Raw genomic sequence first — 7,750 nt, 5'->3', positions numbered from 1 at the left:
TGTGCTTGTCAGTCAGATACTGTTCTAAATCTGACCATGTGAATTAAGACAGATTAGGAAGTAGGACTGGCCATCCACTTCTGAAATAGCAGGCTCAGAACCCTATGTACAACAGAGCACACTTAGAGTAAACTAGCAGAGATGGCAACTGAGGCGGAGTGCTTATTCATGGAAAAGCAAAAGAGGAGGAACAGCTGTTAAGTAGACATTAGTGACTGGAAGGTGGAAAATGAGAAGCATGAATGTAGGAAATTTGGACATTGTTAATAAAGAAATGGAGTAAACCAGTAAAAATTAAAAAAGGGGGGGAGAGATGGAATGCCTAAATATTGATATACTAGCTATTGGTGAAATGAGATGGCTTGACATGTGGCATTTTGAATCAATCATATTATCTACTATGCTGGAGATGAAAAGTGAGGAAAAACGGGGTCGCTTTCATAGTTAAAAAAGTCCTTTCTAGATTCATCTTGAAATACAATATTGTGAGTGACAAGAAAATATCCATACACACACAAGGAATTCCAGTGACTACCACTATCACTCAAATATATGCACCAACTACCAGAGCCAAAGAGGAGGAAAGATTTTTAACAACTTTTGCAGTCAGAAATCGAACCTGCACTCAAGATGCATTGACAATAATGTGTGACTAGAATGCAAAAGTTGGGAACAGGGAAGAAGGATCAGTAGTTGGAAAACATGAACTTGGTGACAGAAATGAAGCTGTAGACAGAATGAATAGAATTCTGTACAATCACTGATTTATTCATTTCAGTTAAGTTCTGTAAGAAATACAAATGCAGACTATACATGTGGATTTCACCTGATGGAATGCATGGGAATCAGATATATTACATATGTGGAAAAAATCACTGGAGAAGCTAAATATCAGCTGTGAAAACTAGACCAGGTGCTGATTGTGGAACAGACCACCAACTACTCATATGCAAGTTCAAGTTGAAGCTAAATAAGGTTAAATCAAATCCTCAGGAATCAAACTTTGAGTCTATCCCACCTGAATTTCAAAACCATCTCAGGAACAGGTTTGAAGCCTTGAATATTAATGAGAAAAGAATATTAATGAGGATATAAAGAATATCATCCATGAAGAATGCAAAAGGGCATTACAAAAACAGAGGAAGACCAAGATGGATGTCATAAGAGACTCTGAATATTGCAGTAGAGCACCGAGAAGCCAAAGCAAAAAGAAATTAAGAAGCTGAACAGAATATTTCAAAGGGTAGCAAAGTATTATAATGAAAGGTGCAAAGAGCTTTAATCAGAAAATCAAAAGGCCAAACTCACTTGACATTACTTGGCAGAAGGAACTGAAGAACAAATGAAAACCTTGAGTTGTAATACTTAAGGATACTTCGGATAGAATATGAAATGATCCAGGAAGCATTAAAAGAAGATGGAAGGAGTATATAGAGCAAAGAGTATACAGGGTCACTGTACCAAAAAGAGTTGGCTGACACAGAAGAATTTAATGAAACAACGTATGAGCAAGAGCCTGTGGTGATGAAGGAAGAAATTCAAGCTGCTCTGAAGGAACTGTCCAAAAACAAGACCCTAGGAATTGACGGCATAAAAACTGACATATTTCAACAAAAAAGATGCTGCCCTAGACGTGCTCACCAAGTTGTGCCTTGAAATATTGAGGACAGACACTGGGCCAACTGACTGGACGAGATCCATACTTATTCCAACAGATTGTGGAAATTATCAAATAATATCATGAATATCACATGCAAGCAACACTTCTGCTGAAAATTATCCAAAAATGACTGGAACAGCACACCAACAGAGAACTGCCAGATGTGCAGGCTGAGTTTAAAAGAGGCTGTGGTACTAGGAATATTATAGCTAAAGTTAGACAGGTCTGGCTGAAAGCAGAGTGTACCAGAGGAATGTCTGTGTTTCACTGACTATGCAAAAGCATTTGACTGTGTGGATCACAACAAACTATGGCTGACTCTGAGAAGAATGTGAATCCCAGAACACTTGGTTGTGCTTATGTGAAACTTGTACTTGGATCAGGAGGCAGGTGTCAGAACAGAGCAAGGTAACATTATGGCTCAAAATCAGGAAGCGTGTAAGTCAAGGATGTTTCCTCTCTCCATATCTTTTCAATCTGTCTGCAGAGAACAGATTATCCAGGGGGCTGGCTCTATGAAAAGGAATGTGGCATCAAGATTGGAGAAAGACTCATCAACAACTTGTGTTATGAAGGTGATACAACCTTGCTTGCTGAAACTAAGAAGGACCTGAAGCACTTGCTGTAGAAGGTCATGGACTGCAGCTTTATATATGGATTGAAGGTCAACATAAAGAAAACAGATTCTCACCACTGTGCCAATTGGCAACATTATGACAGATGAAGAAGAGACTGAAATGGTTAACAGCTTCATTTGCTTGGCTCCACACTCACAACTCTTGGTAACAGCAGCTAGGAAATCAAAAGATGATTTGCACTGAGAAAGTCTGCTGTTAGGGAACTCTTTAGAGTAGTGACGAGTAGCAATGTCAGTCTGGAGACTAAGGTGCACCTGATACAGGTCATGTCTTTGCAATCTCTTGCTGTGTATCAGAGAGCTGGACAATGACTAGGAGTGCTAAAAGGAAAATTGATGTCTTTGAGATGTGGTGCTGGAGAAGAGTACTGAATATACCATGGACTGCTAGAACAACAAGTAAGATTGTCCTGGAGATAATGAGACCAGGCTGCTCCTCAGAGGCAAGGATTCTGAAGCTCTGTCTGATATACTTTGGACATGTCGCAAGGCGGGATCAGTCCTTGGGGAGGGATATCATGCTTGGTAATGGGGGTAGATGTGTCAGAGACAATAAAGTTGGCTCTGGACAGAGAAGGGTTCAGAACTGTTATACACAGGGGCACTAGAGGTCTCATGCAACTTAATGGCACATAACAACAACAACATGGGAAATATATTGAATGACCCAGAAAGCATCAAAAGATGATGGAGGGAATACACTGAATCACTGTACCAAAAAGGACTGACAGAAAAATTTCAGGAAGTACATTATTAGCAGGCGCCAATGGTAATGAAGAAGGAAGTGGAAGCCGCACTGAAGGCACTGACAAAACTTAAGGTCAGAGGAATCAATAGGCTTGTTTCAATTAACAGATGCAGCCTTGGATGCGCTCACTAATCTATACCAGGGAACTTGGAGGACAGGTTGTCTGGCCAATGGCCTGGAAGAGATTCATTATTTGTTCCTATTACTTAGAAAAGTGATGGAACAAAATATGGATAACTACTGGACAATATCATAAGTATCACATACAAGCAACATACTGCTGAAGATAATTTAAAAAATGGCTACAACAGTACATAGATAGGGAACTGCCAGAAGTTCAAGCAGGATTTAGAAGAGGCTGTGACACCAGGGTGATAACTGCTGACGACAGATGGATCCTGGCTGTAAGTATTAGAGAAGAATGTCTATTTGTGCTTTATTGACTATGCAAAGGCATTTGACTGCGTGAATCATAACAAACTGTGGTTGACACTGAGAAAAATGGGAGTCCCAGAGCACGCAACTGTGCTCAGGCAAAACCTATACCTGGACCAGGAGGCTGTTATGTGAACAGACCAGGAGAACACTGCATAGTTTAAAACAAGGACGAGAGTATGTTCAGGTTGTATTCTCTCTACATACTGATTCAATCTGTATGCTGAGCCAATTATTTGAGAAGCTGAACTCAATGAATAGGACTGTGGCATCAGGATAGGAGGGAGACTCATCAATAACCTGCATTACGCAGATGACACAACCCTGCCTGTTGAAAGCAAGGAGGACTTGAAGTACTAGTTGCAGAAGATCAAGGAATGCACCTTTAAATATGGATTGACTTTCAATGTCAAGAAAGAAAAGATTCTTATCACTGGACCAATAGGCAGCGCCATGATGGAGACGAGATTGAAGCTGTCAACAACTTCACCTTTGTTTGTATTCACTGTTAAAACCCTTGGTATCAGCAGTCAGGCAATAAGGAGACACTCTACAATGGATAAGTCTGTGGTTAGGGACTTTACAAATTATTAAGGAGTAGAGATCTCAGTTTGAGGACTAAGGTGCATCTGATTCAGGCCAAGGTCTTTCTGATCACTTGCTATACATCTGAGAGCTAGACAAGAACAGGAATGATAGAAGAACAGATGCCTTTGAGCTGTGATGCTGGAGAAGAACACTGAACATCCCATGGATGGCCAAGCAAATGAGCAGATGTGTCTTGGAGATGGCTCGGAGAGTGCTTTCTGGAAGCAAGGATCGATGAAGCTTCGCCTCACCTTTTGGGCATGTTGCCAAGCAGGGGTATTCCTTGGAGAGGGACATAATGCTTGAAGAGTGGTTGACATGGTGACTGCTGCAATGGACTCTAGTGTCAGAAGTATGAGGATGGTGCAGGACAGGACGGGGCTTATGCCTGTTGCTCCGAGTTCCTGTGAGTCACACTCAACTTGGTAGCACCTAGTAACAATGACGTATATGTACATTAAGCATATGTAAATATCTAAATGGTGGTTCCACATATGGACTAAAAAGGTATGTAGAAAGGACACATCCCTGACACATACCTTTCCTGACCCTGGAACATGCAGTGCTTTCTTGCTCTGTTCTGACAACTACTTCTTAAGTCTAGGTTTCACATGAGCACAATTAATGGTTCTGGGACTCCCATTCTTCTCAAGGTTAGGCACAATTTATTGTGATCCACACAAATACTTCTGCACAGCAAATAAAAACACAGACATTTCCTCTGGTACTCTCTGCTTTCAGCCAAGATCACCTGACATTGGCAATGATTTCCCTAGAGTAATGGCTTCTTCTAAACCCAGCTGTATTTCTGGAAGTTCTCTGTCAATGTACTGTTTCAGTCATTTTTGAATAATCTTCAGTAGTATTTTGCTTGCATGGGATATTAATGATATTGTTTGATAATTTTCACAGTCTATTGGATCACCCTTTTTTTTTTGAAAAGGAATGAGTACAAATCTCTTCCAGTCAGCTAGCCAGGTAGCTGTTTATTTTTTGCCAATTCTTTCAGAGTAGCCTGAACGTCCTCCTTCAGCACCACTGCCTCCTGATCATGTTTCATGAAATCTTCTTTGTCAGGTCATTTTTTTTGGGTATAGTGACTCTGTGTATTCCTCCCATTTTCTTTTGATGCTTATAAATAATTCAATTTTGTTCCCATAGCATCTTAAAATATACACATGGCTATATAGGTATGTACAGATACATACCAATTTGGTTGTTGTTGAATACCACTGAGTCAGAACTGCCCACTGTCAAGTCTCTGGCAGGTTTTCAGAGACAATTACCTTGCAGGAGTTTGCCTATCCTTCTCCCATGGAGCAGCTGGTGGATTTGAACCTCACAGCTTTGGTTTGAAGCATAATTCCTTACCACCCAGCCTCAGAGTTCCCTTATGCAACAATATATGTATACAGGTATCTATTTAAAATTAAAATATATTCTACTTATGTATGTATACCCAAAGTCCTGAGGAGCAGTGATGTCAGTTTAAAACTAAGGTGCACCTGATACAATTCAGTCTTTCCAATCTATGCATCTGAGAGCTGGGCAATGAATACAAATGACAAGAAGAGGACTTAGGGATTTGAGTCATGGTGTTGGAAGAAGAGCACTGAATAACTCATGAACTGCCAGAAGAAACTGGTACATCTTGGAAACAATGCAGCCAGAGTGCTCTTGGAGGCAAGCATGGTGAAGCTTTGTTTCCTACGCTGTTTATGATTCTAGTAAATCACAGGGTCCTCAAAAGAGAAATAGAACCTCAACTAGATGGTACTGAAACGTGGTCTGTCTGCTGTAATGGGCTCAAGTGTGTCAAAGGCAGGAAGGATGGCACAGGATTCAGACCATGTCCCACCTTTCTCTCACAGAGCAGTTGGTGGGCTCACACTGCCTCTTACCTTTGGGTTGGACAGGACTGGACAGTTGTTCGTAGGATCTTTCGGAGTCATAGTTGACTTGATGGCACCTAGATGTTGATCACGACTCATAGCAACGCTGTAATGACAGCTCTGAACCCTGACCTTTCATGTGCTATCTTCATCACCTGACATACCTGAGCCCATTAAAACAGTCACAGGCACAATCTATCTCATCCAGGGTATTCCTCTTCGGAGATGACCCTCTGCCCTCCAAACATGATGTCCTTCTTCAAGGATTTAAATATCAGTGTACATGTATAAATTCTGAGGCTTCGTCTGACACACTTTGGACATACTGTAAGGAAGGACATCATGCTTGGAAGGGTGAAGTGACAGCGCAAGAGAAGAGGACCCTGGATGAGATGAATTGACTCTGACTGGGGTAATGGGGGTAGATATGTCAGAGACGATAAGGTTGGCACAACACAGAGCAGGCACAGAGCAGGCTTCAGAGCTCTTATACATAGTTGCCATGACTCACAAGCTACTCGATGGCACATAACAATTATACAAATCCGAAGGGAGGCTGTTCGAATCCATCAACTGCTCTGTCGGAGAAGAATGAGACGATCTGTTCAATGTTCTGCTTCTAAAGACTTTGAGGATCAGCTATGAGTAGATTCTAACTCAACAGTACTTGAAAACATCAACACACACTTTTGTTTGTATACAAGAAAGAAACCTGTTATACATACATTCATGAATACTTGGAAAGATAAAAGGTCAGAGAAAAGAGAGGAGGATGGGTAATAAGACAACTGACAAAGTGCAACAATGAGTTCAAATATGTCAGAGATGAAGATGGCACAAGACAGTAGCTATGGATGGTGCCTAACCTGCCTCCCTCCGTTCCATAGCCAAAGCCAGTCACTTCAAGTCTGTTCTGTCCCACAGCGACCCTCTAGCGGGAAGAACCAGACCCTCCCTGGGGCCCTCTCCAAGGCGACCATCTCAACAGTAACGACTGCTCATTCTCCCGTGCACTAGCCAGTCCACCACTTACTTTCAGTTTGCAGGGGACTAAAGGCTTCCGAGGCCTTACCATGTGACTCTGAAAGCCTTCTGCTAAGACACCCTTGGGTTGGACCAGGGGTCAGGGGTCAGCGCCTGGAAGGTGGGATTTGTCCCAATGTGTGTGCGGGGCACAGGAGCTCCGTGTCCCTGGCACATACCCCACCTGGGCGTCCAGCAGGCCAGGGAGGCAGACACCACTGTAAAGCTGCACATGTATCCCACGTGTCCAGATGAACTGAGCACTTGGTGAAGGTAGGCTGGCAGGGATCTGGAGCGCACAGCACAGGCGTGGGGCAGGCACGTGGCGCTAACGACACATGCGACACATGCGCTGGGCACCCACGTGAAGCACGTGGAACCCATGGAGCGAGCACAGTACAGGGCGCAGGCGCAGGGAGGGCCCGGTGCAGGGCACAGGCGCAGGCGCGGGGAGGGCACGTGGGTGCACGGTGCAGGGCGCAGGCGCGGGCAGGGTACGTGGGTGCGCGGTGCAGGGCGCAGGCGCGGGCAGGGTACGTGGGTGCGCGGTGCAGGGCGCAGGTGCGGGCGCAGGGAGGGAACGTGGGTGCATAGTGCAGGGCGCAGGCACAGGGAGGGCCTGTGGCGTGCATTGTGCAGGGCGCAGGCGCGGGGAGGGCACGTGGGTGCAGGGCGCAGGCGCGGGCAGGGCACGTGGGTACAGGGCGGAGCAGAGCGCAGGCGCAGGCGCGGGCAGGGCACGTGGGTGCAGGGCGCAGGCGCGGGCG

This window comes from Elephantulus edwardii, unplaced genomic scaffold (genome assembly GCF_000299155.1).
Source record: "Elephantulus edwardii isolate Elephantulus edwardi_28Jun2011 unplaced genomic scaffold, EleEdw1.0 scaffold00004, whole genome shotgun sequence".
Taxonomy (NCBI): domain Eukaryota; kingdom Metazoa; phylum Chordata; class Mammalia; order Macroscelidea; family Macroscelididae; genus Elephantulus; species Elephantulus edwardii.
Note: the sequence above shows the minus strand (reverse complement) of the source record.